This window comes from Gouania willdenowi, chromosome 21 (genome assembly GCF_900634775.1).
Source record: "Gouania willdenowi chromosome 21, fGouWil2.1, whole genome shotgun sequence".
Taxonomy (NCBI): Eukaryota; Metazoa; Chordata; class Actinopteri; order Blenniiformes; family Gobiesocidae; genus Gouania; species Gouania willdenowi.
This window is the reverse complement of record NC_041064.1, coordinates 26261172-26289075: the sequence shown is the minus strand read 5'-3', so window position 1 is coordinate 26289075 and position 27904 is coordinate 26261172. Positions and strand designations below refer to the sequence as shown.

At 36.9% G+C, this 27904-nt stretch overlaps 1 protein-coding gene across 3 annotated transcripts in view; it reads right to left on the bottom strand.

Moving 5' to 3' along the window:
- The window catches only part of zmym2 (zinc finger, MYM-type 2), a 59693-nt gene extending 39487 nt beyond the window's left edge, over positions 1–20206 (bottom strand). For 2 of the 3 annotated variants that reach the window (XM_028435777.1, XM_028435779.1), the window contains exon 1: positions 20110–20206. The gene's annotated coding sequence lies outside the window, so the exon portion shown is untranslated. The remainder of the gene's footprint in view (positions 1–20109) is intronic. The other variant, XM_028435778.1, reaches the window with a different exon arrangement.
- Positions 20207–27904: the final 7698 nt, after the last annotated feature.

The following is a 27904-nucleotide window of genomic DNA, read 5'->3' as shown; positions in this document are numbered from 1 at the left end:
CAGAAGATCTGTGGATAAAGTTGTTCTATTGTTGTGGACGAGACCATCGATGCTAGGATTGTAGAGTCTGAAACATTGTAGGTTAATGATAACTTCTGATACTTTGTCCATGTATTTTTGTTTAATCATTATGGTCTGGAATTATGTCATCAGGATCATTTAAATTAGGTTAATTGAAATGAAGTTGATCAAAAAGTAAGAAAAAAAGCTGGTCAACATTCTCCGCTGCAGTTACACAGTGATTCGTGTTTCTAGACGGGTCGGGTGGGTGACCGACATCACCAAAAACCCCTTGCATCAACTGCCGTGGGCGTATTAAAGGTGCAGTCCACAACTCTCAGATCCCTCTCTTGCCCTGCCTCCAAACTTTCCAAAGTCCCTCACTCAGAGGAGCTAACAGCTAACGTTAGTCCGACAGCAACATCACAGTAATAAAATATGCTCTGCTAAAAGCATATTATTGCAGCGCTTCTCTCTCTTAATATGCACACACCTCAGCAGTATAATTGCACGATACTCCACAGTGCCAAAAACAGTTCCTACTATACTAGAAATTCTACACGACGGTACTATCATGGATACTTCTTCTTGCTGATCTCGAAGAGGACAGTCGCACTCTCTGTTTCTCCATCCCTTCTGTTCTTATCTCTCCCTGCTGCTGCTTTGTCTGGTCCTGTGAGCCTCAAACAGCCTCTCTCTGCAACTCATCCAAAACTGGAATAATGGAATTAATTAGTTGGTCTCAGTGCTATCGACCAGATTTTTTCGACGAAAAGAACCGGGGGTGGTGAACCCGCATGTCCAAGCGGGACGTTTGCGGCTGGATACGCACTTGACCCTTGGAATAAGTGGCGAGTTGTGTGTCTGTCCATACTTTCCATGGAAGACGTGGAGGACATCTACATGATTGGAATAATGATCGTAGGCATGCTGCTGATCGGAGCTGGTGGCTTTCTAATCTATCGAAAAGTCCGTACTACGCTGGCGACTGTTTTGGAAAAGCTGCCAGTGATTTCTGAAGGATGTAGCAGGGCTCTGAACACTCAGACTCATGTGTTGATCGATATCAAAAGCAAGCTGCTTATGGATCGTCTATGCGTTATGGATAACAATTGGGAGAAATTGGAGGCCCGGCTTGGAAGTAGTAGCTAGGCCACTCATTGGATTACAGCAGAGAGACCCAGGACAGTAAGGCTATTGAAATTTGACAGCCTGTATCAAAAACACATTGCTTATCTCTCTTTCGGCTCCCCAGCCAGCCAAGGTTGTCTCATGTGTTATCACCAAGAAGTTTCTGCAGACGGCGGCTCTTACTACTTTTTTTAAACAGCAGAGGGCGGTATCTATTTATCCTTCTCTTGTCCAGAAGCGTAGGTGGCGGGGGGAATCGCCTACTACGCTTAAACATGTTCATAAATGATTCCTTACCCCTTTAGCACTGAAAAAATATCTGTAATATTACGTGAATATCTATTAGCTCTGTCTGCTTGTGCATAGCATCTCTTCTTTGCTGCTAGAATAGCTGCATGCCAACCGACCACTGGGTTGCCAGCGCCCCCTGCTGGTCCAAACAAATATCTGATGTAAATATAGTACAGTGATTTTTTTTTTAAGTCAAATTGTTAAGGCACAAAATACATTTTCAGTTGCACTTTTAAAAAGAAAAGGAACTATTATGCAGTTTTGCATAGTTTACTGTAGAGCCATAATTTAAATTAACAGGCTTTTTTTTTTCATTTGTATGATTCCTTTATTAATTTCATTAAGCATTTATTTTTAGTTAAATTGCATTGTTTTGAATAGTTTATCAAGGGATTCTTTTGACACTGAAAAATAAAAGGAAAATAGTATTTTTTTAATTTTTTTCCCAGTCATCATTTGTCTAGTCTCATTTTGTAAAATAAATTGTGAGAGAATCGTATCGTGAACCCAGTATCGAATTGTATCAGAAGTTGAGTGAATCGTTACATTAACAGGAACGAAACTACACAGCTGCCGAATGATTGGCTGTTTGCCTGTTACTGGTGACGTCCGGAGATATGATAGGCTGTTTTCGCACGCTGGGTCCGCCCGTCTGTAGCTGATTGGCTGTCTGCCTGCATGAAGACAACTCCACTTCGATAGAAACTCACCAATGTGTCAGTTAAATATGTGTGCTTTATGTGTGGCAAGAAATGAGTAATTAGCATGTGTTGACCAGATGATCATGTTATCAAATTCAAGTTACTTTTTGTAGCCTTTCAAATACATTAACTAAAAAAAATCTTTAATTAACATTGTGTTCATGTAAACTGAGAAAAGAGTTTGAAGATGAAAGATACTGTTTTATTTCTTGATGTCAATTTATTTTATTTTATTCACATTTTGCCACAGTCATTAAATCGCGACCCACTTTTTTAAGAATTCAACCAACCAAATTTAGTTTTTCAAAAATAGCTGTTGAAAGAACACGTATATAATCTTTTTTAAAACATAAATCTATATATTTTCCTGTGCAACATTGATAAGCATTTAACAGCATGCCTACCAAAAGAAAAGTTTCTTTCAAAATAAGACAAATCCTATTTATTTATTATTTACCAGCTGTCCGCAACCCACCCAGTACAGGTCCGCGACCCATTTTTGGGTCCCGACCCACCAGTTGAGAATCACTGCTTTAGATGATAGATTAGCCACTGATGCTACCTTAGCTAAGGAAGAAGAAGCAGGAATGTGTGAAATTATGGAACTATGCCGGAGTTACATTGTGAAGTATCCAACAGCTCACAGCACCACATACTAACAAAGAACATGTGTGGACCTGAGTGGATTATTGATAATGTTGCGATCGCGAGATAAAACCATCAACTAACCGGGCCAAACGAGTCAGCTCTGTGTGTCGGGAGGAAGAGGAAGTTGTGTCTGTGTGATGGACGGGGGTAGGTGGACCTCAACTGTGAGCCAGATAGCAAAACAACAGGTGAGAGGGAGGGAGAGGAAAGGAGTTTAGGAGACAGAAAATGGGGCTACGAGAGTTGATGTCGATGTTAACACCAGCACACACTCGACCAGAGCATGTGTGGAACTTTAGTATATTATTGGAGAGCGTGGCGATGGTGAGATAAAACAATAAAAAAAACAAGGCAAGCAGTGACACTCCGCATGTCCGGGAGGAAGAGGAAGTGACGTGTGCGCAGACTGACTGGAGAGAAACTTGGAGGAATGCCAAAATACAGTAAGAAATTCATTCAATTCAGGGCTTTTGATGGCAAAATTATTATTTTGCCATCTGTGTCAGTCTGTTTAAAAACACATATATAAGGAAACAATGTTCAGATGTTAGCGTTCTCACTAAAGCAAAAAAAATAGCTTTAAAGTTTTTTTTTTTTTTTTGTAGAAAAAAGCTGTTTTCTCAGCTTTTTGCTCTGAAACTGAAGATTTGTGTAAAACTTGCTCTATTCAACGGCTGATTACGGGAGAATAAAACGAGCCAGATACAAAAAAAATTCTGGCTTCAATCTTTCAGAATCTGGTGTCAGATTTTAGATAGTCATAGTACAAAATATTGTGTGGTTCTTTAAAATCAGTCAAAATGTTCAAAAACAGCTGGCACTAAGGGGGTAGAAAGTCTGAAAATGGCTGGCACTGAATGAGTTAATTCATTAAAAATCCTACAATGTGATTTTTTCTCATTTTGTGTCTCATAGTCGAGGTATACCTATGATGAAAATTACAGGCCTCTCATCTTTTTAAGTGGGAGTACTTGCACAATTGGTGGCTGACTAAATACCTTTTTGCCCCACTGTATTTTTGGGCTACTAGGTTATTTATATATATATATATATATATATATATATATATATATATATATATATATATATATATACTATCTCAAAAGGGTGCTTCTACTCAATACTGAGCAAAGGGTCTGAATACTTATGACCATGTGATATTTCAGTTTTTCTTTTTTAATAAATTTGCAAAAATTTCTACATTTCTGTTTTTTTCTGTCAAGATGGGGTGCTGAGTGTACATTAAAAAGAAATAAAATTAACTTTTTTGATTTTAGCAAATGGATGCAATGAAACAAAGGGGTCTGAATAAATACTTTCAGTACCCACTGTACATAAGCATCGATTGCTATTACATCTAAATAAACTACTGGTCTAACCACTGAAGACATCCGACTGTTGCATGAATATCGCTCGTCTGCACTACCAGAGGTTTCAGCTAGTTGGTTTTTCAGGGTTTTCTGCTGGTAAAACTATGATCGGGTTGATGTCTTGTGTTGAACATCAACATCTGAGAGCTGCTACGTGCCTGCCCAGCAACGGAATCAACAAATCCCCTCATCCATTTCTTCTCATTTTCATCATCCTCACCTCACATCATCTGCTCCTCATGTTTGTAATGTAGCATACTATGAAGAAAATCTCCTACCAGTCGAGTATAGGTTAAATGGGAGGGATTCCCAACTACAATTAAAAATGTAGTGCCATCATTTTTGGGAATGCCTGGGCTATTATCGATATGTTTTTTTTTTCATAACAGTTTGGATGGCCGAGCACACGCATGCACACACGCACACAACCAACAACAAAAACTCTCATTTGTCTCTGCAGCACAAGGATTCACCTTGACGAGTCTACCTTGCAAAAAAAAAAAAATCCACGTCTGTTTTGATCTCATATTGGTGAACATTTTAATCGAAAAACAGAGGAATGCGTCCTCCATCAGCTGTGGTATCTACAGAGAAAGTAGTGAAGAAGAAAATTCATAATTCACATCTTTATAATGTTATGTAATCTTAAAAATGCATGGAAATGTTCCCAATACAAATGACTTCGCACAACAATAATAAAGTAAAAACCTCCTATTATTCAGTTTAAAATGTGTATATCTTTGCACCTTAAATTAAAAATAAGATATTTTTTTAATAATATATGAGTGGGACGATACACTGAATTCATGATACAATACATAATATTTAGTTTAATCGATCTATACGATACATTAATTTGAAAAAGCAAGAAGGCAATATTATTTATTTAATTATTTATATTTATTGAATTAAAATGTATTTGACTGAACTCTGTATGAGCTTTTCAAGTTTTCAACTGATGACAAAAAATTAAACAACAAATAAGACTTTCTTTTTAAAAAAGTGCAAAACCTTCAAATCAGAGGTGCACCGATTGCAATTTTCTGGCCGATCATCAATTTTTAAAAGTCTGACCTGCCAATTCCGTGACACGGGTGAGTTGTTCTCAGTCTTATTTCAGTCACTTGTACTATTAGTTGCATGTTTTTCTTCACCCGTGAACTCCATCATTTTCCTCGTAGTATCTTTGGTATTTTCACTGCTGATGGAAGCTAACAGTTGACTGGCTCTTTGCTCCACTAGCTTTAGCATTAGCTTGATTGCTTGCTTCAATGCTGTATACTCAGCGGCGTGGTGGTGTCTTAAACGGTGAGTGAGGAAGCGTTTTGTTTGCAGTTCCACCACCACTTATTTCTGCTTTAGAAGAATTACAAATTAGGATCTTTTGCTCTCTTTTTTTGTGTAAATCTGCCAACATGCTGGGCCAACTGTGCTCCGGTTGTTGTTGCTGTTATCGTGCATGTTTTCAACGCTTGTTCTGGTATCCTACCCTTATAAAGGCTGAATTCTCCTTACAGACACAAGTGAAAGTGATGGACATTTAGATGGCAAACTTAATGTTTAATACAGATTTACTGCTAAATCTACTGCTAATCAAACTGAATACGAAAACAAGAAAAACAAAAAAAAAGGACGAGTCAAATACGAAACACAAGACAAAGAGTGTAACTTTGACATAACAATGAGGAAGCGCTATTAAAATATTTCCTGTAACACAATGACAGTGACAATGAAAAATAAAATGCCATATTTACCAATTGTAAATATGTTGATACCTTTCATTTATTTTAAAATTCCTAATTTCTATCATTTCAGACATTTTTGATGTTGCATTATCTAGTCAGTAGATTTCATCCTTTTTTAATTAATTAATTTTAATGAATAACTTTTAAATCAATCATATCAAATACTTTTGGTGTTCTATTATCGAGTAGACTATTTACGCAGTAATATACTGTATAGGAGGGCTCGGCGATAGGGCCAAACGACTTTGTAAAATAATCTAATTGCAATGTTTTAATTTGAAATTATTTTTCCTCTTCTCGTGTATTTTTCAACAATCAATCAATAAATCAATGTAATGTGTTCTAATAAACAATATCAGATGTGATATACATAAATTATTATTTCTTATAGTCTAGGCTTATGTTAAGATAAAGGAAAATGAAGCACATAAAAAGGAGTTTATTTATCTACTTTAATTTCAGTTGCTTAAATACTTAGCAGCCTTGTAAGCATTCCCCATAACTAGTGGTGTGACAAAATATTGATAATACGATATATCGCAATATTTCATCTTGCCGTACGTTATCCATACACTGGTGCCAAATATTGATTTTTAAAATTTTTTTATATTGCAACATACAAGATATGACAAAAACAATATATATATATATTGATGTGTCTTTGCTCTAGGTATTCATCATCAAACCCAAAGTGTTTTCATAGAAGAGAATTTGACTTTCCACTTGTTTACCAAAAGTTTCTGTTGCGTTTCTCCTGCCATGTTTCAAGACCACGAGCAACAACTTTCAGCATGAGACCGCTGTGCCCACCGGTGCAGGGTGGGGTTTTGGTTCCGAGCGACGGATTGCACTCCCCGCGGATGCCGGCTCATTATTTCCACAACTGGCGTGCTGCTCCCCCTTGGTACTAAACTTTGTGCAGTTTGTGCATTTACATCGCCACCCACCTGCTTTGCGTCACAATGCCAAAACTTTTCTTTATTTTGTTTTTTTCAAATTGTAGCCTTTGCAGTTAGGAGATCTCGTTTTATCATATCGCTTAATTATCGCTAATTAAATCAAGCATTCAGCCATACTGGGCGACATATCGGAAATGAAGATATATTGACTTTTCTATTTTGGCCATACTAGTACAGTGCACGTCGGAAGTATGCATTCATGTGCGAGCATAAGGGGTATAATTGCGTATTTTTGTATCTTTGTTGTGTTTTTGTGCATTTTTTGTATAATTATAGTTTTCTGTTGCCATTGCAGTGTGATTCTGGAATCTTTTTGTGTATTTTTGTATCTTTTTTAGTGTAGTTTTGTGCATTTCTATTGTTATTGTGTGTATTTTTGTATAAATATTTAGTTTTGTGTATTTTGAGTCATTTTCATATGTTTGTTGTTGTTGTTTGGTGTATTTTTCTGTAATGTATGTATTTTGGAGTAATTTTGTGTGTTTTTGGAGCCTTTTTGTATATTTTTATGCATTTCTGTTGTCATTTTGTGTACTTTTTGTATAACTATTGTTTAGTTTTAGTTTTATTTTACTCATTTAGTATATTTTATTATAAATACTGTGTGTGTGTGTGCGTGTGCGTGTGTGTCAGCGCTTCTTGCACATAAACCATCGCAGATTGTTAAGAGAGACACGGTAACTACGGTAGCCAGTTAAGTCAAGTATTCATCAGCATGTATGTCTATGCTGTACAACCCCTGGACTAACAGAGAAAGTTTGTCACACCAGTGCCACCACTGGATAAGTTTGTGTAGAGCCCTGATAATAATAAATATGTTGATAGGGATATAATATTAATAGTGAAAGTAGTAATGGTAATAAAAGTAATGTTGTAATGATAATAATTGCAGTAACAAAATAATAATGTACTAAAAACAATATTAAATAATTATAAGGTAATATAATGATAATATAGCAATGCTAATAAAACAATGAGAACACCAGTAACTATAATAAAAAAATATATATTAAAAATGAAAAAGAATGATGGTAATTATAAGAATAGCAATAACTTCAATACAATAGTAAAATTACACAATAACAAAATAATATAATGAAAATCCAGTAACTATAATACAATAAAAAACAATAACAACATAAAATAATAAGGTAATAGCAATAATAATAATACAACGAGAATACCAGTCACTATAAGATAAAAGAATACAAAAAAAGAATAATATAAGAATAGCAATAACTATAATATAATACTGTGTGTGTGTGTGTGTGTGTGTGTGTGTGTGTGTGTGTGTGTGTTTACATTGTAGCTGCTAGCATCTTTCTTAGTACATAGTAGAATATGAGAAGAAACACTCACCGTTGCACAGAACAAACAATAATCATAGTGGACCCATCCGCTCACAAAAACGTTACATTCCTCTGTCTGAAGAAGCATAATGTTTGCGATAAGGTAACGACCATCAGCACAGGCACCGCCCACACTTATGGAGATGGAGGAAGTGAAGTAAGTTTTATTAATTTAATTAATTTAAAGTAAGTTTGGAATCACGGGAATAATATTAAATAACCATGAAATATTAACTTAAATGACTTTTAGCGGTACAAAAACGTTCTTAATATTGACCTTTTTTTTTTTAAACCCAAACAACTGCGACACGGTGACGTCATGAACCCTGAACTGGAAGTGGCACGCTCTTACCGAGGGAGCCGTAATTATAAAATTAATGTTTTGACCGTTTTGCGTCACCAAATTACTCCAAAATAACAGATGCACACACTCGGGGTATTTGGAACGTGGATGAATAGCAGTTGATTCACAGTTCATCTGTTTCGCCTTCAAAATGGATGCCGGAAGTCGTCTCTCAACACATGGTGTGCTAGCGCTCCCTCACACCCTGAGGTCAAAAGTTGAATAGGTTTCATTTTGGGGCCATCCAGAAGTGAAATAAAATTAAAATAAACATTTTGAAATGACCAAATTACTCCAAAATAACAGATACACACACTCGGGGTATTTGGAACCCGTTGACCCAAGTTTCAGTTCGAACTCGCACCGCGTCGGGGAGATATTTGCTCCACACACACATCCACACAAACCTCCCTTGAATTATAGTATAGATAGAAAATTATAATATCGCCTATATTGATGCACAGATTTTTTAAATAGCCTTTTTTTTAAATACTTGTTTAAGGAGTCACTAGTCACTGCTTTCACTACTTCTCAGAACAGCATGAAAAGCAGTTAGATGGATTTCTGAGTGCATCCTAATCCAGCCCTTCCCCTAAAATACCCACACTACAGAACTCACCCACACATGTTGTCCCTTAGAAGAGAAAAAGCCAAAACTGACCCATATTATGCAGCTGTTTGTTAATAAATGTGACTGTGTCGCATTTTCCATCAGCAAATTGAACCTTGAATTGTCTCTCATTAGACTTCATTTGAATTAAAATTCTCAAGATCTATATTGTATAATCGCCATTTTGAGAAAATATGTCAAGATTAGGGGTGGGAACCTCTGGGTACCTCACGATACAATACGCAACACAAAGCTCACAATAACGATCTCACGATATGACGATATATTGGTCAGAAATCAATCTACGATAATCTGACATTACAAGGAAAAAAAGATTAAGTGAAAAAATACAATTTTTATTTTATATCTCTGAAAGGCAATAAATTGAAAAAGTGTCCTATGAACAGTGACACTATTTTAGTGCAACATTTCTGTAAATAAGTGTCAACATACCAATGTAAACGAATAAGTATCTTCAATAGTGCTTTCTGTAAACAAAAAATAGGGTCTTTCTTACCAGTGACACCAGTATAGTGCAATATTCCAGTAAACAATATATTGGTTCCTTCAACAAACGGTGACAACATTTCTGTGAAGACATACCTGCACATTTTAGTGAAAAAGCAGAAAGAGTTTTGAAAATAAAATAAATAAAAAATGAATAAATAATAGAAAACGATACTTAGCGCAAGCATATCAATAATCGATCGTGCAAAAAAAAAATAATACATTTTATTTGAAATTCAGCACCTTTCAGGTCACCCAAGGTCACTTAACAGTACATGATATTGCAATATATTGCCGTATCAAGATATCGTCACACTTCTAATTAAGGGTGTGCGATATGACGATATTAGATCGTTAAGGATTACAACATGACGACGATCTCCCAAATTACGGAGATCGTAGAACGCTCTGTCGCTGCGCTATAGCAGAGAGCTGCTGCTGTAGCTAACGGGGCTGTTTCCACATCCTTAAAGAGACAGTGTCCTGAATGTGATTTACTTTCAAAACTACTTTCATCAACTCAGAGCTGCCCTAAAAAAAGCATCACTCCATAATTTAATCACATTTCAGCCTTAATGAAGAAAAAAGTCAAAAGTGACGCAAAATGTTGTTATTGTGCTGCAAGTGATTTTTTCTCCACTGACTTTGACCCATTATTGTTTTTCTTGTAATACTATTGAGAAAAAAAAATAATAATAATAAATGGAGTTTATATCGCCTATTGCCATTTTGAGGAAAAATATAGAGATAATGAATACTGGTCCATATCACCCAGGCCTAATGTAACCAAAGCAGTAATGTTTTATCTTGTAAAAGATATTATTGTCTAAACTGTGTGAAATGAGGCGTTCAAACTCTGCTTAAAGTAGGATTTTATTAATATGAGTGTTACCTCAATAACAAATATTAATCACTAGACTGATATGCTGCCTTGTTATGTAGCAAGTGATGCTAAACCACTTCAGTTAAACAAAGACTGTGACTAAAATAACTTGTTTTGTTTGTACTAGGAACCAGTTTGATTAATTGCTTACATACAATAAAAAAAATTTAAAAAAGAAAAGATAATTACCTTGTCCTAAATTATCTTTTATTCCGTTTTTCCATTTATGGCAATGATTTTAAGTAGGTGATTTGGTTTGTTTTCTTGGTAAATAACTTTAAAATAGTCTAAATTATTTGAATGAAAAAAATCGTGATCGTGATTTCACAAAGAAAAAATCGTGATATATTTTTCCCATATCTCCCACCCCTATTTCTAATCAAGATGAGTTTTGGTCCCTATCGCCCAGCCCTACTGTACAGTTCAGTAGATTAAATGCCCTGCTTATTAAGTAAATGATGCTTATGCTTAGAGCTTTAATTATTTATTTTTTTAGATGGTAATCTATTGAATTTATTTTTATTATTCACAATTACTTTTATCACAATAACGATAACTTCTACTATGAAGCACATATTTTGGACTGCTTTTTGAATGCACCTGCTTAAATGTTTACAGTAGGGGTGAGCGATGTGAAAACTTTTTAAATCAGATTTATTTTTTGCAAAGTCACGATAACAATTTTATCACAATATTTAAATTTAGATTATTCAGACTATTTTGGAAGTCATTTACCAGTAAAATCTTAGCTCTCAAAATGGAAAAAAAATAAATACATTTGTTTGCATTTTAGCAAACTTGCTACAAGTACAATTAACTTCAAACAAAAATGCTGGCATGCAGAACTTTAAGTTCTTCTAGTCACACAACCTTTTTCTTTGGTTTATCATCAAATGAAAAACTTAAACATGACATTAAAGTAAGGTGAACATTTGCTACATAAGGCAGCAAATCAGTCTAGTGACTTCATTTAGTTTTTGGTTATTAAACATCTACATTATTAAAATCCTACTTTTAGCAGTCTTTCAAACCCCTCAATTTCCAAAGTTTGGATTTCAATCATATTCTTTGGAAGATAAACTTTACTGCTTCAGTTACATGTTTCCAGCACGTACTAATTTTTTCACTTGTATTGTGTAGAAACTTTGTTGTCTCATGTCTCATTCAGCAGTAAGTAAACAATAAACTTCATCATTATTAGGGTTGGCCACGTCCAGTTCCAGAACCGTTACGAAGATGTTTGCATTTTGATTCTTTTTCCGATTCCTAAATGCCCGCACTAGTTTGTTTCCGCGGCTTGCTCAGTTTGTTTACATAGGATTTGTATAAGATGCGTTCAGAACGCGACTTGTGTGTATGTGTCTCTGGCGTATCCGGGTCCTAGTGCCTGGCAGTCGATGAAGCCCGTTCCATTTACTGAGGTCCATGTGTGTTTAATAAGATAGATTGGAACTCATCACCGGTAAAAAGCCCAGTAAAACTGGAAAACAATCACCATGAATAAATATTATCTCCCTGGTAAAGATAGTAGCTCTAACAACAGGTAAAATGATAAACTGGTGATAATACAGCCTGTGAATGCAGTACAGGGATGCATTTACTCTGCCTCCGGGTCCTAGTACCAGCCGGCCGGTGAAGCCTGTTCCGTTTACCGTGTTTACCGAGGTCTGTGTGTGTTTAATAAATCTGTGTGCGTTTGTGTGAAAGTCTGCATGTTTATGCCTCTGTCCATCAACTCTTTTCATTATATCCATGTCTTTTAAGGCTTTTATTAAATAGTGTCGGCTGTAGTCCGGGCCGCCGCCATCTTGGATTATGTCGTCACCAACGCGTCATCGCTGCAAGCCGTGAAAGTGCAGAATGACCCAAATAACAGTAAAGAGGTCTTATATTAGTCTATTTTCTATTTAAAGAGGTGTTTTTTGGGGGGCTTTAGACTCCAATTACATTTATGTATATAAGAAGTTTACTGTTTAAGATAAACATGAGTATCAGCAGAAGGCAGAAAAAAAACGTAATAAGTATTTGAATTATCAAATTTCTATGTGACTAAATAAAAAAATTAAGTAGTTAAACAGAACAGTGAACTCACTTCTCTGCGTTACATGAAGAAACAGCGGCTCCAGATGTTTGTGTTTAGGAGTTTTGTCTCTTAATAGCTGAATACTTTGTAACTTTTTTATTTTCTATTGTGAAAAACATCCGACTTCGTACTAATTCATTGTTTAAGTTAATTTATAATTATATTGTTTAGATATGTCACGGCACAGGTGACATCTTGTGTTTTGGCCCATGAGTCTTTTTTATTAGTCGCTTGGATTGGTCGAGTAATTGAAAGATTTGTCAAATGATTAGTCGTCACTTCTTGTGACGTAACATTGCAATATCTTGTTGCAAGATATCATCCCACTTTTAGCTTCAAGGAATAAAATCATATTGGTCTGTAATTTTAATCGTGTCAAAACACAATTATGTTTTACAGTAGGGGTGGGAACCTCTGGGTACCTCACAATACGATACGCGGTACAAAGCTCACGATAACGATTATCTCACGATATGACAATACTGGGATTATCGATATATTGATCAGAAATCAATCTACGATAATCTGACAAAACAAGAAAAAAACATTAAGTGAAAAAATACAATTTTTATTTTATATCTCTGAAAGACAATAAATCCAAAAAGTGACCTATGAACAGTGACACTATTTTAATGCAACATTTCTGTAAATAAGTGTTAACATACCAATGTAAACAAATAAGTATCTCCAATAGTGCTTTCTGTAAACAAAAAATAGGGTCTTTCTTACCAGTGACACCAGTATAGTGCAATATTCCAGTAAACAATATATTGGTTCCTACAACAAACAGTGACAAAATTTCTGTGAAGACATACCTGCACATTTTAGTGAAAAGACAGAAAAGGTTTTGAAAAAAAATAAAATGAAAAAATCGATACTTAAGCGGGAGCATATCAATAATCGATCGTGCGGAAAAATATCATGATATATCGCCGTATCGAGATATTGTCACACTCCTATTTTACAGTATATGTTGATTAATAGGGATGTAACGATTCACTCAACTCCCGATACGATTCAGTTCACGATACGATTCCCTCCCGATTTATTTCACAAAATGGGACTGTAGCCAAATGTTTTTTTTTTTAGAAAATACTGTATTATTTTCCTTTTATTTTTCATTGTCAAAAGAATTCCTTGATAAACTATTCAAAACAATGCAATTTAACTAAAAATAAATCTTGAATGAAATAAATAAAGGAATAATACAAATGAAAATGAAGCCTATTAATTTAAATTCTGGTTCTAAAATAAACAATGCAAAACTGCATAATAGTTCTTTTTCTTTTAAAAGTGCAACTGAAAATGTATTTTGTGCCGTAACAATTGGACTTTAAAAAAAAAAAAACGTCATTGCACTGATTTATGTCATATTTGTTTGGACCAGCAGAGGGCGCTGGTAACACAGTGGTCGGTTGGCATGCAGATATCTTGCAGTGAAGAAGAGAAGCTATGCTAGCAGACAGAGCTAATAGAAAAACATGACTTTTACAGATATTCAAGTAATATTACAGATATTCTTTCGGTGCTAAAAGGGTAATGAATCATTTATTAACATATTTAAGAGTAGAAGGCGGTCAGAAAGAAAGTATTAGCAGACTCCGCCCGCCGCCTACACTTGTGGATAGCGCCCTCTGCTGGTTAAAAAAGTACTGCGATTCAATTTTCAGAAAATCGATATCAACCGTGATACCTATGAATCGATTTTTAACCGCCTTACGATTAATCGTTACATCCCTATTGATTAATATGAAAACGGAAACTTAAAGCATTAATATTGATTATTGTATTAAGTTTAAAAGAAAATGCATTAGTTATTAGGGTTGGGCACCGAGATACAGTTCCTAACTTCCGGTTCCAGAATCGTGACAAAGATGTTTGCATTTTGATTCTTTTTTTCGATTCCTAAATGCCCGCACTAGTTTGTTTCTGCGGCTTGCTCTGTTTATTTACACGGGGTTTGTGTAAGGTGTGTTCAGAACGCAACTGCAGTGTGTGTGTGTGGCTATGAGAGCTGAAACTACTAATCGATTACAATCGATTATAAAAAATAGTTGTCAACTAATTCAGTCATCAATTAGTTGCTAAATAACATTTGCCATGAGCGCATCATTTCGTGCATATTTTAAATCTGCGGTGATCAAAGTGTGGCAGTAATGAGCCACCAGGAGTTTTACTCAGCCAGTACAGCACTACTGCACTGGCCTGGCACGGCAGTACTACATCTCTGCATGAGCACCTTAAACAAAAACGTGTGTGTAGAAGTGGAGGACCAAGCACCGGCACAGTGACTTTACTCCACGCAAAAATACTGATGAGTTATATAGAGTATCGACACATGATTTTCGTTTTTTAATATGCCATATAGTGTGAGAAATATTGGTGCTGATTTGTTCATAATTAAAATGAAAATGTTAATTTTGGTTTTAAAGGAGACATATCATGCCTTTAAATCCTTACAGTTGTGGTCTATATAAAGCGGAACTGCAATGCTTGGGTCTGAATTCCTCATTATTATAGCTCCACAGGCCCCTTTTCTGATGTGCTTCTGAGAGCAACTCGTTTTGGTGTGGTCTCTTTAAATGCAAATGAGACACTTCATACCCCGCCCCCTCTCCAGGTTGCAGAGGTGACACTTGGTTCAACTCCACCCTGTTCGACCATTTTTGTAGTTTGATAGAAGAGATACGATTATCTAGCGGCACAAAAACTTTTTATTCACACGTTATTTACAAAATGTCAACAACGGAAGACTTGTCCATCCAGCTTTACATGTTCGAGCCAGAGTCTGACCCGACGGAGCGAGATGAAAATGAAGATGAACCTGCAGAACGTCTTCATATGGATGTTAACAAGTGAGCTAACACAAGCGCAGAGCTAGCGCCAAGCTATGTCACAAAATGCATTTTAATACAGTCTTTTCGGAGACAAAAACGGCAAAATAAAATGACTAATGAAAACTTTATACTTAAATTAAATCACGTAGGCCATATCATCAACGATCTAAAACGAGCACACAGCGCTAACATATGAAGACGGTGCAACTGCTAATGCTAACAAAACAATGACGTCTTATCACACTTTTTAGCGTTATTTACAGCTTACCGAAGTGCTCTGTTCGTCATGTGGGTACATTTCCGGGAAAAATAAAACTTAACCAGGCACTTCGAAAAGGTTCTGATGCTGGGAGACGGTGTAATGAAGCGTGTGGGTTACTACATCCAACAACCGAACATTTAGACTTATCCTCTCGTAACTTCGGCATCCTTGAGCTTGGACTACAAAATCGCAGCGAGAAATAAAAATGGCGGATTGCTCAAAGTGTTGGGCCTGGAGTCGATGTCCTAATTTGGCAGTTCCGCTGCAAATACTGTGACGTTATTGTTCAAAAAACGTAATAGAGAATAGAAAAATCGAAACAGATTGAAAAATATGACCATAACAGAATATACAGATATCAACGGAGCACCTGAAGAGACTAATTTGAACTTTTCTGTACTTCAAACACTAAATATACAACAAATTATACAACGCATTTAAGGGCAAAAAAAGTGGATTTAGCATGATATGTCCCCTTTAAAACCATACTTATTCCGTCATTTTTGTGTGTTTTAGGAAGAAACAAACCAATATTGGTGATTTTGTGTGCAACAAGAAGATACTCACCAAGCAGCAATGTGCACTATTGTCAGACAATGTTTTAAACGTGCTACAATGTTGTTTGCAAATGTTGTGTAGTTGTAAAAGCTGATTACATTGCTGTTTAAAGCTTTACAAACATGTTCTGTTACTAGTTTGTTGTTTACCAGTTCATATTTCAGTCTTGCAGCCTAGTTATGACTGAATGAGAGGCATAAATGTTTAAATCGCATTTGAAATATTCTTTTTTTCCTACTTATTCACTGCTCTTTTACAGACAGCAGGTTTTTAGTGTCCATTTTTTTTACTGGACAACCTTCTGATGGATTTTACTTAAAATTTTACTTTAAAATGTAAGTTGGTTTCATGCCATTGGCACTTTATTTGAAGGATTATTCATTATTTACAATTTCACAGCATAAGCTATAAAGCTGTTTCCAAGGTATAAGCTGTGTTTACAAGAAAAAACAATAAAATGCAATTTACTGTAATACTATTGTGTTTTATTCTTCTTTGTGAAAATATGTTCTGAAAAAGTCCTTAATAAGCTTTGTTCAGAATTTTGAACGACATTAGAAATCTCCTTGTGAAATTTGCAAGAGTATGTATGGGTCAGTGTTTTGATTGCAGAAAAGTTCGACGAAGGATTATTAACACATAATAAAACCACTCCAGATATGATTTTGATGAGGATATGACATTCCAAAATGGTTAAAATATCTAAAAAAATCTATGTTGAATGATGAAGGACCTTTGTTAATAATTTACTTGGGAAAAAATGGGCAAAGCTAAAATGTTAGTAAATGAACCCATTTAATAGTAAAAATAATCGACGATTAATCGATTATCAAAATAAACGTTAGTTGCAGCCCTACTGGCTACGGTTTCAGTTTAAACCACGGAGTTGAAGGGAGATAGGAACTGATCACCGGTAAAAAGGTGAAAACAATCACCAGGAATAAATAGTTGCTCCCTGGTCAAGATAGTAGCTCTAACAACTGGTAAAATGAAAAACTGGTGATATTACAGCCTGTACATGTAGTACGGGGACGCATTTAATGCACCTCCAGGTACTAGTGCCAGCCGTCCGGTGAAGCCCGTTCCTTTTACCATGTTTACAGAGGTCCGTGTATGTTTAATGAGTCCGTGAGTGTCCGTGTGAAAGTCCGCATGTTTATGCCTCCGTCCATCCACTCTTCATTATATCAATGTCTTTTAAGGCTCTTATTAAATAGTCTCGGCTGGAGTCCGGCCCGCCGCCATCTTGGATTATGTTGTCACTGGCGTGTCATCGCTCTCAACAAGAACTGTTGATTGATTTGTCACATGACTGCTCCAAGGTTTGAGTTTGTTTCACAGCTACCTGGGCTGTAGCGCTTTGTTTTTTAGACTGCTGACGACTTGTTTATAGTGTTATTTCAGCAAGTTTCACTTTTACAGTTGCAGCTGGGGACCTTTGTAATTGAATACCCTAGTTACAGTACAGCAACTAAATTAAACTGTATCAACTAAGTGAATTTAAAAAAATGGTGTGTGTAAAGGCTTTTTCAAATGAAAAAAATTGTGAAATCTGACCTGTTTATCTCCACAACTCAAAAAATCGGTATCGAGAATCGTTAAGAACAGGAATCCAATTTGAGAATTGAAATCTGAATCGTTAAAATCCAAACGATGCCCAACCCTATTAGTTATTAAATAATTTTGTGGCTCCTAAATGTCAATTTTTGTTTTTTTGTTTTTTTTTTTTTTATTGTTGAACTTGGGGAAGACTGGTTTTACCACTGTTGCACCCCCTCTGAAGAATGAAAACTTTTCAGTCAAGATCAAGAAGCAAACACTGCAGAATGTGTGCATTCGCTTACATAATTAATTGATTTAAAGTGGATAGATTGATCAATTACTAAAATAATTGTTTACTGCAGTCTTAATCCAAATATAGTGGCCAAATGTGTGACACCCCTACAGTTAAGGTCTGTGTAGCGTTTAGAGATCTATAACAACTGTGAGGTGCACAGGTTTGTTTAATAATGCTTCAAAAATACCTAGAAAATAGAAATAAATTCATGAATATTTCCATGCACACATAATTCTAGCACTGTACACAAAATATGTCTTTTTTCAGTCAACACATTTAAGATATCCATTTGTGCATTTGTGATGTTTAGGCATTTCTGACATTAAAATTACTTTTCACATATCATGAAAGCAGAAACAACAGGCTGATAAAATGACTAGAAAATAGGCATTTTCTTGGAAATGATTCAATACATGTTTCTATGTTCACTAATCAACATATTTACATATTCATGGGGTAACACATACCCCTGGTCTAGTTGAGACCTTTAGACAAGGGGTTCTCAAACTTTTTTTGGCTCAAGTACCCCCTCTCTCTTATTTCTGAATCAATGTACCCCCATTGTCTGACCACAACATTTTGCTCAGAATACTATTAAAAAAACAACAATAGACAATAATGATGGAATGATAAGAGACATTTTAAAGAATGAATCAAATTTTGTACATAAGCGGAATGAAACAGTATTTAGTGCCTCCTGAATGAATGTATTTCTATAGTTTTTATCATTTCCGGTCATCTCAAGCCTGGTGGGACCGAGACTGATCCTCAATATTTCAGTTCATGTTCTAATGAAGATCAATTCTATCATCATTATTATGATTACTAGAATAACTAGAAATAAATCCCCATATTTTAAATGGTTTCATATATTAATTTTCCACTATCTCTCTCTCTAGTACCCCCTGTACTGCCCTCACGTACCACTAGGGGTACACGTACCAGCATTTGAGCAACCCTGCTTTAGACAGAATACACATGAGGCATTCAGGGACACAGTATGCCCTTGTTTTTAATAAAAAAGACAACAGATAATGCCCCCTTTTCTGTCGGATCAAACAAAATTTACTTGAAAAATAAAAAAAATCCAATCAAAAACTTTGACCCAGGACAACAGGAACCAGCACTCGAGTCCATAAATGACCAGGGTTAGAGGAGGGGTTATGCTAGCTTTCTGTTGGGGGTCCATGAGAGCAACGTGGTCTAGAGTGTTCCGTTCCCACCCCCGGCCTTCCTGGCGCAAACAGCCATTGGATTAGCGGCGGATCGAGGGGAGGAGAGCATGCAGACACAGACCGCACCGTTGTTGAAAAATACCACCAAAAATGAGCAACGCTCACTCGAACCAGGTGGATATGGAACAACTGGCACACACACTCAGCAGCCCTTAATGGTTGAGCTGGTGTTTCTGAAGTCAACAGCGCCTTCCACGTCCACGTTATTTAATCCTGATGTGAACACAGCTGTATCACCAAAGCACTACTACACATGTAATGAAAACAGCGTGTTTTGAGGGTTACCTGTGCCGCTGAAGGGTTTAATTGGAAAGTTATCCGCACGGAGTGCACCCTGGCGCAATCAGCGGCAATGACACCATTAGGCCGCTGGGGGCGCCCTTACCGTATCACATGAACCGTTTGTGTCATGCGGTGGCAAACGGCGTCATTCTCAGAAATGTCCGCACCGTGTTTGCGCCACGCTCACCTGAAGCGACGTGTGATCCCGGTATCATCGCCCTCAGGTGACGAAGTACCCCCTCCTCCCCCCGGGGCAAACAGCGTCACCTCACGTCCGCCATTAGGAAGCTATCGAACAATACTGGAGACCCAAACCTCCTTAAATTAACACTTTAACGGGCCCTTAGTGTGGCACGGGGCCCAATGTGGCCCCGGTAGGCACCCTATAAGGACCGCGTGTTTTCCCAAAGTTATCCAAACTTTGACCCATTAAAGATTAGGTCGCAAGCCGTTAAATTCAGCACATATATCCTCTTACCTTAGCAGAGCTGGATACCGCGCAGCGCCACTTTTGTGCCCTGACATTAAACGCGGCGAGCGCATGCGCAGTACGCACAGCTTCCCTCAGTACAAAGATTGTCTATGCGACAGATGACCTTTTTTTTCCAAACAATTCTGTCGTTTCACACACACAGTGAGTGGTCACTTTAAATCATGTACCCAAGCATCAGTTTTCGTTCATGCAATATTTACTATGAGAATGCTTTTGGAGAAATAGAGAAAAGGTCAGAGGGAGCCCCACTTTATGTCTGTGTATTGGATAATGTATTTGATAGAAAGTAAGTTTGGTACAGTACTGCATGAGGAGACCAGGAATGCCTGAGAAGTTTAAAATATATATATATATATATTTCAAACAAATTATTATTATTATTATTATTATTATTATTATTATGAAGTTCTGTTTTCTTCAAACAATACAGGTAAGAATAGCATACATTATGAGGACCTATTTCAGGTGCAGCAAAGGGTGACAGGTCAGGGTAAACCTACCAAAACTATAAATACATTGGCCAGCAGAAGTAGGAAAGTGCCACTAAGACCCTTTTGTCACTTTGATAATGAAAACACACAGGAAATACACACATTATCCAAACCATTTTTTCACACAACTACGAATACTATATTTATCTCATGATGATATATGAGGTTGTAGTGACTTGAAACAACCACAGAGTCCGTCAAGTCCATAACTCCAGATCATCCCATGAATGTCCCTCTATTTTACTGTACATGCAGTTCTTCATCTGTATGGAGGAGGCAGAGACTTTTTGCATCACATGGACCTCTAAAAAGTTCTTTGCCTTGATTCATAGATTTTCCAAGTGACAGTGACGTGTTTAATATCTGTTTGGACCGGATGTCCAAGTATAATCTGAATGTGTCAAATAATGTACATGAGTCTCTACATTAAACTCAGACATTTGATTTAAAAAAAAATTAACTGGATGAATAGTTTAGATGATTTGTGTAACATGTCATATTGCAATGGCAAACACAGAGATTAAGGAGTTTATGCAATTTCTAAGTCACCTATTTAAAAAAAAAGTTAGGTGTCAAGATAAGTGTTTTAATAAACAAAATAAAATTAAATCCATGGGATTAGAAAGAGAACATCTATAATGTAAATTTGCAATGAAACACAAAAATGTGATGGCATCATTTTGCAATAAAGACTTTATTAATGTACTTTCACTCTTTTCTACACTATGTACCATGTGTTGAATTCTAAGCACTAAATAAACTGACAAAATATGTTTTTTCAATGAATTATTATTCAGTATAATTATTAACTGTTACAGCCAGTCGTGTGCCTAAACAGCTGTATATAAGTAGACTGCTGAAAATTCTCAGTTTGTATTGTATAATTATTACTTTTTTCTCATAATTATGACCTACTATCTTTTAGTGAACCGTTTTTAAAAATGAAACCAACAATATTTGCATAATATCTCCATAAAGTGAATAACAATTAGTATCTTTATCATGTGTTGGGTTAAAAAGCAGCCTATGATAGGAAGGCCTATAGAATAGTGGAACAGTCAGGGTCTGGAATAATGTGGTTGTTTTCAGCTTTTTTAGTTAACTTTTTTCAGTCAGTTATTTATTTATTTATTTATTTGTATAGTTTTGGTTTCTCGTTCATATTTTGTAATCTCTTGTGTGTTTGTGTTTCCAGGTAACCCTGTTCATGTTTGCACTTCTCAGTCAGGGCATTTGTGCTGTGAGTGATCAGACTTCTTCCTGTTTCCACTCAGGTGTGCTACCTTACCAATCACGCCTCCTCACAGAATGGTTGGACTTTTAAGGTTATTTTGCTTTTTGTACTGAACATATCAAACCCACTAGTTGAAAACCTCTGTTTTAATAGAAATCCATCCATCATTTCATCCATTTTCTGACCCACTTGCTCATTCTTTCAGGGTCGCGGGGATCTGCTACATCCTTAATCCAGTGTACCACTGCTGGAGGAGCATCATCCTTCCATTTCAAATGAATGAAACGTTGAGCTAAGAGGTTTGAAAAGGCAATTATTTTGCGTTCTTCAAATGGTAACCTCTCCGAAGTGACTCCAAAAAGCAACATAAAAGGATCTGGAGCTATATTTGATCCAAGTACAACAGAAAGCGCATCGCAGATACCAACACAGTATTCCTGAATTTTTGGACAGAGCCAAAACATATGTTGCCTCTGCTGTTTTACATTTATTCCATGTTGGATCAATTTGGGAGTACATCTTTGCCCTTGCACACATTGAAGATGAATGTATTTTTTTTTTCAAAACCTCAGCCCAGAGCGATTCACTGATATTTTTCTGAAGATCCTGATAGCTACGCTTGCAGTAGATTCCAATTTGAGCTACCAGTTGTAGCATAAGCGAAACTGCCTTTTTCTTAAGCAGATTGAAAGACATCAGCTGACCAATTACTTCACTGGAAGGTTTGTCAGGAAACCCTGGAATAGAACTCGTAACAAAGTTTCTTATCTACAAATATCTAAAAAAAAAGATGAGAAGCGGGTAGGTTAAATTTAACTGACAGTTGTTGAAAAGAGGCAAACTTGTTTCCAAGAAACGAGGTTGGATGTAAAATTATCTGTGTTCAAATTAGGGGACGGATCTGGATAAGCATAATGCTTTTTTCCGTCGCCCTTTCCGGCATGCAAAAGGACAAAAAAAAAAAAAACAAAAAAAAAAAAAACCAATGATGTGATTTTGCTCTGAATGTCAAATGAATTTCTGTTAATGCAACCATGTCGGAAATGAACTGAATAAATAAATAAATAAATAAATAAATCGTTGAAACTTTTCAGACCCCTTCTCTGCCAAACATTAAATGCAGCATCCTATAGTGGGCTGGATAGACACAGTTTTAAGGTCGAAGTGTTTCCTGAACTGCACATAGATTGTGACCGAATTCTGAACTACAGGGTTGGTTATCTTTAAGTTTAAAGAAAAAGGGATTGAAGCTCCGATGAGAGCTATAGTGATAAAATTCCACTCAATAATCTTTCCATCTCTCGACCCAAAGGAGTCCACAATTGTCAGAGTTGTGATACACCCAATAAGAGAGACAGCACAAATTACTTGCCCAATAATAATTTCAGAAGTTGGGAAGAGCCATGAAACCACCAAACTGCTTAGACTTTTTCAGATGGTCTTTACGTAAGCGTGGCTTTTTGCAGCTCCAGATGTAAGAGGAGATAGCAGAATCTAGCTTGTTGAAATAAGAGTTTGCAATGATGACAGGTAGCCGTTGGAATAGGTACAAATATTTCGGAAACTCTGACATTTTGATTACATTAACTCTTCCAATCAGTGAGAGTGGGGTGGGGGGTGACCGCCTGTCTAGATTATGTTGAAGTTGATGGAATCATTTATCAAAGTTGTTCTTAAAGAGATCAGCAAACTTTTTAGACACCTTTATGCCAAGATACGTAAAATTAAAAATTTCCCCAAATTTAGAAAGAAGTTCCAAAATAGAGGGAATAGTTGTATCTGCCTCAGACACAAAGAGCAAAAGGTCATCAGCATAAATGGATCATTTATGTTCAGTGCCAAATCTAGAGATAGCCTGAATAGTGTTCTTATTTCTTACAGCTATGGCCAAGGGCTCAATGGCTAATATGAAGAGGAGGGGGCATGGGGCAACCCTGGTGGGTGCCACAATGTAATTTAAATATTTTTTAATATATATCATTAGCGAGTACCATAGTTAAGTGGCATGCATACAGCAATTTGATCCAGGATATAAAAGAGCTGCCAAATACAAATCTTTGGAGAGTCCCAAACTGTTTAGTAATTGGTAAAAAAAAAAAAAAAAAAAAAAACTTATTAAAAAAGTATTATTTTAAATGTTTTGAATTATTATTATTATTCAAATACACATCACACACAATAAATATCAAATAACTGTATACTATACTTTCTCAAATATAAATCTAGTTCAAATAAAATGCAGTATAAAAATATCTACGGTCACTTTGTGTACTAATCTTGGCTACTCTGGATTTGGAACACACTTTAATAAACATGATCAAAAAATTATTCTAGAAAAAAAAGTTGTGGTTGTTATTGTGAAGAAAAAAGAAAGGTTGTATAATAATGCAAGAATACTAGTATAGTTTCTGGACAAAATTTTTTTTACATAATTTACAGTAGGAGCCCAACAAGATTCTTTGTACCCAAAATGTGTTGCTACGCCCCTGTATATAATACATACAATGTAATAGGCAGGTAGTTGTCCACTGTAATGTTTGAAAACTGTTTATTCTGCTGACTTTTTAGATAAAAAGCCACTTTTTTTGCTCTCTTTCCTTCGCTTTGTTGTGTTTTTCTCTCTGCAGCTGACACCAAACAAAGCAGCTGCCTGCCTTCCACAACAAGTCTGAGCAAAATTTCTGTATTTACTCTATATTGGCTGTATCGTGCAAAATCTTAGATTTTTTTACAAAAGGAAAAAAATTGATAAAGGAACCAATTTAAAGTGTATGGGTAACATGTTAGGTGGGAAACCAGAACATTATTCTTAATGGCCTTTTTTTATTTTAATGGAAATACAGGACAAAGTGTGTCCCTTATCAGTTTAATAAGGGATGGGTAGTTCTTTAAATACGAGCTGATTCTGATGATAGGGACAACCCCATATGCTTAACAGTCATAAACTTTTGCTATTCATCAATACTATAAAGAATAAAATCCTGTTGATCGTACCTATTTTGGTCAGAAATATCACGCCAATACAAACACACACATTTCCACTTCTCTGATACCAGAATTAAAGGCAGAGTGAGAGCTCCTCTTGATTTCATTCTTCCCGATCACTCGGATGATGTCATCAACTCATGTAGCTTTGAGGGCAATTCAAGATGGCAACCCCCTATGACTTTTTAACTATAAATAAGGCTCATCTTTGAAAGACAAAAAAAATGGTTATTGGTCCATGTGAGACTTTTTGGTAACACTTTATTTCAAGGGGTATACATAAGGCTGACATTAAGCTGTCATTATTATGACAAGACACCTGTCCGTAGCATGTCCGTAGTCATGAAGGCTGTCATTAATTGTTGTTTGCTAAATTATGAGACTTTTGGAGCTATATTGGCATTTCTTGGGAAAGCATTGTCATGACAACTTGGTATTAAGAGCAGAAAAAATTACCAACAATTGTCTTTGTCATGAAAACTAGACATTGATCAGGGCAAAATACCCTACCAATTTTTACATTTTGACCACGAGACATTAATATGTCATAACAGACCTGACTATCAAACATCCATCCATTCATCCTCTGACCCAGTTATTCCTGTTTCGGGGTCGCGGGGGTCTGCTGGTGCCTTTCTCCAGCTTCCTTTGAAATATAGGTGCGGATACACCCTGGATGGGGAACCAGTCCATCGCAGGACAACACACACACTGACAATCACTCACATTCAAAATCACTCCTATGGAGAGATCTCAAAATTCCAATCAAGCGAACAGTCATGTTTTTAGATTGTGGGAAGAAACCAGACTACCGGGTGGAAACCCGGGCAAGCACTAGGAGAACATGCAAACTCCGCACAGAAAGGACCTAATTGTCCACCCCAGGGCTTTAACCTATAGGACTCTTTAGCTGTGAGGCAAACGTGCTAGCCACTAAGTCACTGTGCGCCCTATTTCTAAGACATTGTCTTCTTTCATGAAACTGACCTACTTAAAGGCACACTGTGTCACTTTTGGGGCGCTAGACCAGTAACTTTCACGTCAAGCGCCCCTAGTGGCCACAAGCGCCTCAGTACTGTCGCAAAAATCAACAAACAGTCAGTCGGGCCAGTCTACCTTGTCTTTTGATTGTGTATGCAGACAGTAGTTGACCTGTAATTTCAAGATAAGGATTGGCTCTAAGGGCTGGGTCGGTCGGGCTGGGGTGTGTAGCAGGGCTGGGCTCGTGCCACGGCTGGAGGAGCAGCCGCCGCCCTCCTCTCCCTGCCGCTAGGAGGGCCAGCGGTCGGCCCTCCTTGCCGGTGGCGCTCCCCATCTACTCTCTGGCCTTTCTGCTGTTGTCGCCCCCCTGCGCTGGGGGTCGGAACAAACTAGGGATGGGATACCCGGCGTGCGCGGGGCAGTGTCCGGCGCCTGGCGGAAGGCGAGTTGGCGGAGGGGGCTGGGTCTCAGCAGCGTCTTTTTAGCCTCCTCAGAAGCAGTTTTAAACTTTTTGCTTGCGTCGGACATGACCAGGAGTCGAACAGGCGGAAAAATAGTAGCTAAAGCCTTAGCCCAATGAGTATATCTGAGCTTGTGGTCATGTGACTGCCGTAAAGTGATACATTCCTCAGGCATTCTCCAGGTCACATGACCTGGCAGAAGACGGTCCGTCTCTCCAAACTTGTATGGGTGGTATTTCAAGAGGGAAGCCCCGCTCAGAGCATTGATACTGTCAAGCACTGTATATTGGCCTGAGGAATAATTTAAAATAACTCATATGGGTCAACTCTTTAGGTAAAAAAGTCTGCAGTGTGCCTTTAAATCAGAAGAAAAATCTCTGACAGACTCAAATTTCAACAAAATATATAATTCTAGTTACAACTGTAGACAAAGAGGAGTCTTTGTCTTTTTTAACAAAAAGTTACTTTTAAACTTAATCAACTCCACCATAGACTGAAAGGGTAGATATATTTTTATCAGATTGGTAATCTTTACTAAATGTTTTACAATTCTGAATCTCTATGCCCCTAATAATGACAAGCCTGATTTCTTCTATAGAGCTTTCTCGGCGTTATCAGACCTTTCTGCAGACTCATCTTTAATCATCGGAGGGATCTTCAATCTGGCATTTAACACATCATTGGACAGATCCAGTAAGTGCCCACATACAAAACCATCCCGATCTGCTAAAGTATTAATGGATCACGGAAGATTTTGGAATAGGTGATGTATGGAGACTGAACAACCCAACTAAAAAGAATACAGCTTCTTCTCCCCTGTGCATAAATCTTTCTCCGGAATTTACTTCTTCCTGTCAAACAATTCCATCCTATGATTATTAGCGACCATGCCCCGGTATCCCTCACCCTGCAGTGTGACTCTAATCAGGAATCATCCTCACTATGGGGCTTTAACACTTCTTTACTTAATGACATTGATATAAGGAAAGAATGGGGGGACTTTTTATTTATATACCAAAACCAGACATGATTTATTAAAAGTAGTCACTCAACAATGTCAGAAGACTGTTTAACTTGATCAACATGGCACAGAACTCTGAAAAGAAAACAATAATTTAGTCACTCGATGCAGAAAAAGTAATTGACAGAGTCAACTGGTCGTTCCTCCTTGCTGTCCTTGGCACATTTGTTTTTGTATAATCATTCATACAATGGATCTCCACCCTGTACACTAAACCTAAGGCCTCAGTAACCACAAACAAAATAACATCCCAAAAATTCACACTGCAGAGGGGAACCAGACAAGGTTGCCCACTCTCACCTTTGCTTTTGCAATATTTAATAATAATAATAATGCATCAGTTTTATATAGCGCTTTATCATAGACACTCAAAGTCGCTTTATAGAATTAAGGCATTATTCTTTCACTCCACACTTAGTGGTGGTAAACTATTATTGTAGCCACAGCTGCCCTGGGGCAGACTGACGGAACCGAGGCTGCCATAGTGCACCATCGGCCCCTCCGACCACCACCAACACTCACTCACACACTACATTCATACTAGGCAATGTAGGTGAAGTGCCTTGCCCAAGGGCACAATGACAGATACCACTGGGTGACTGCCACC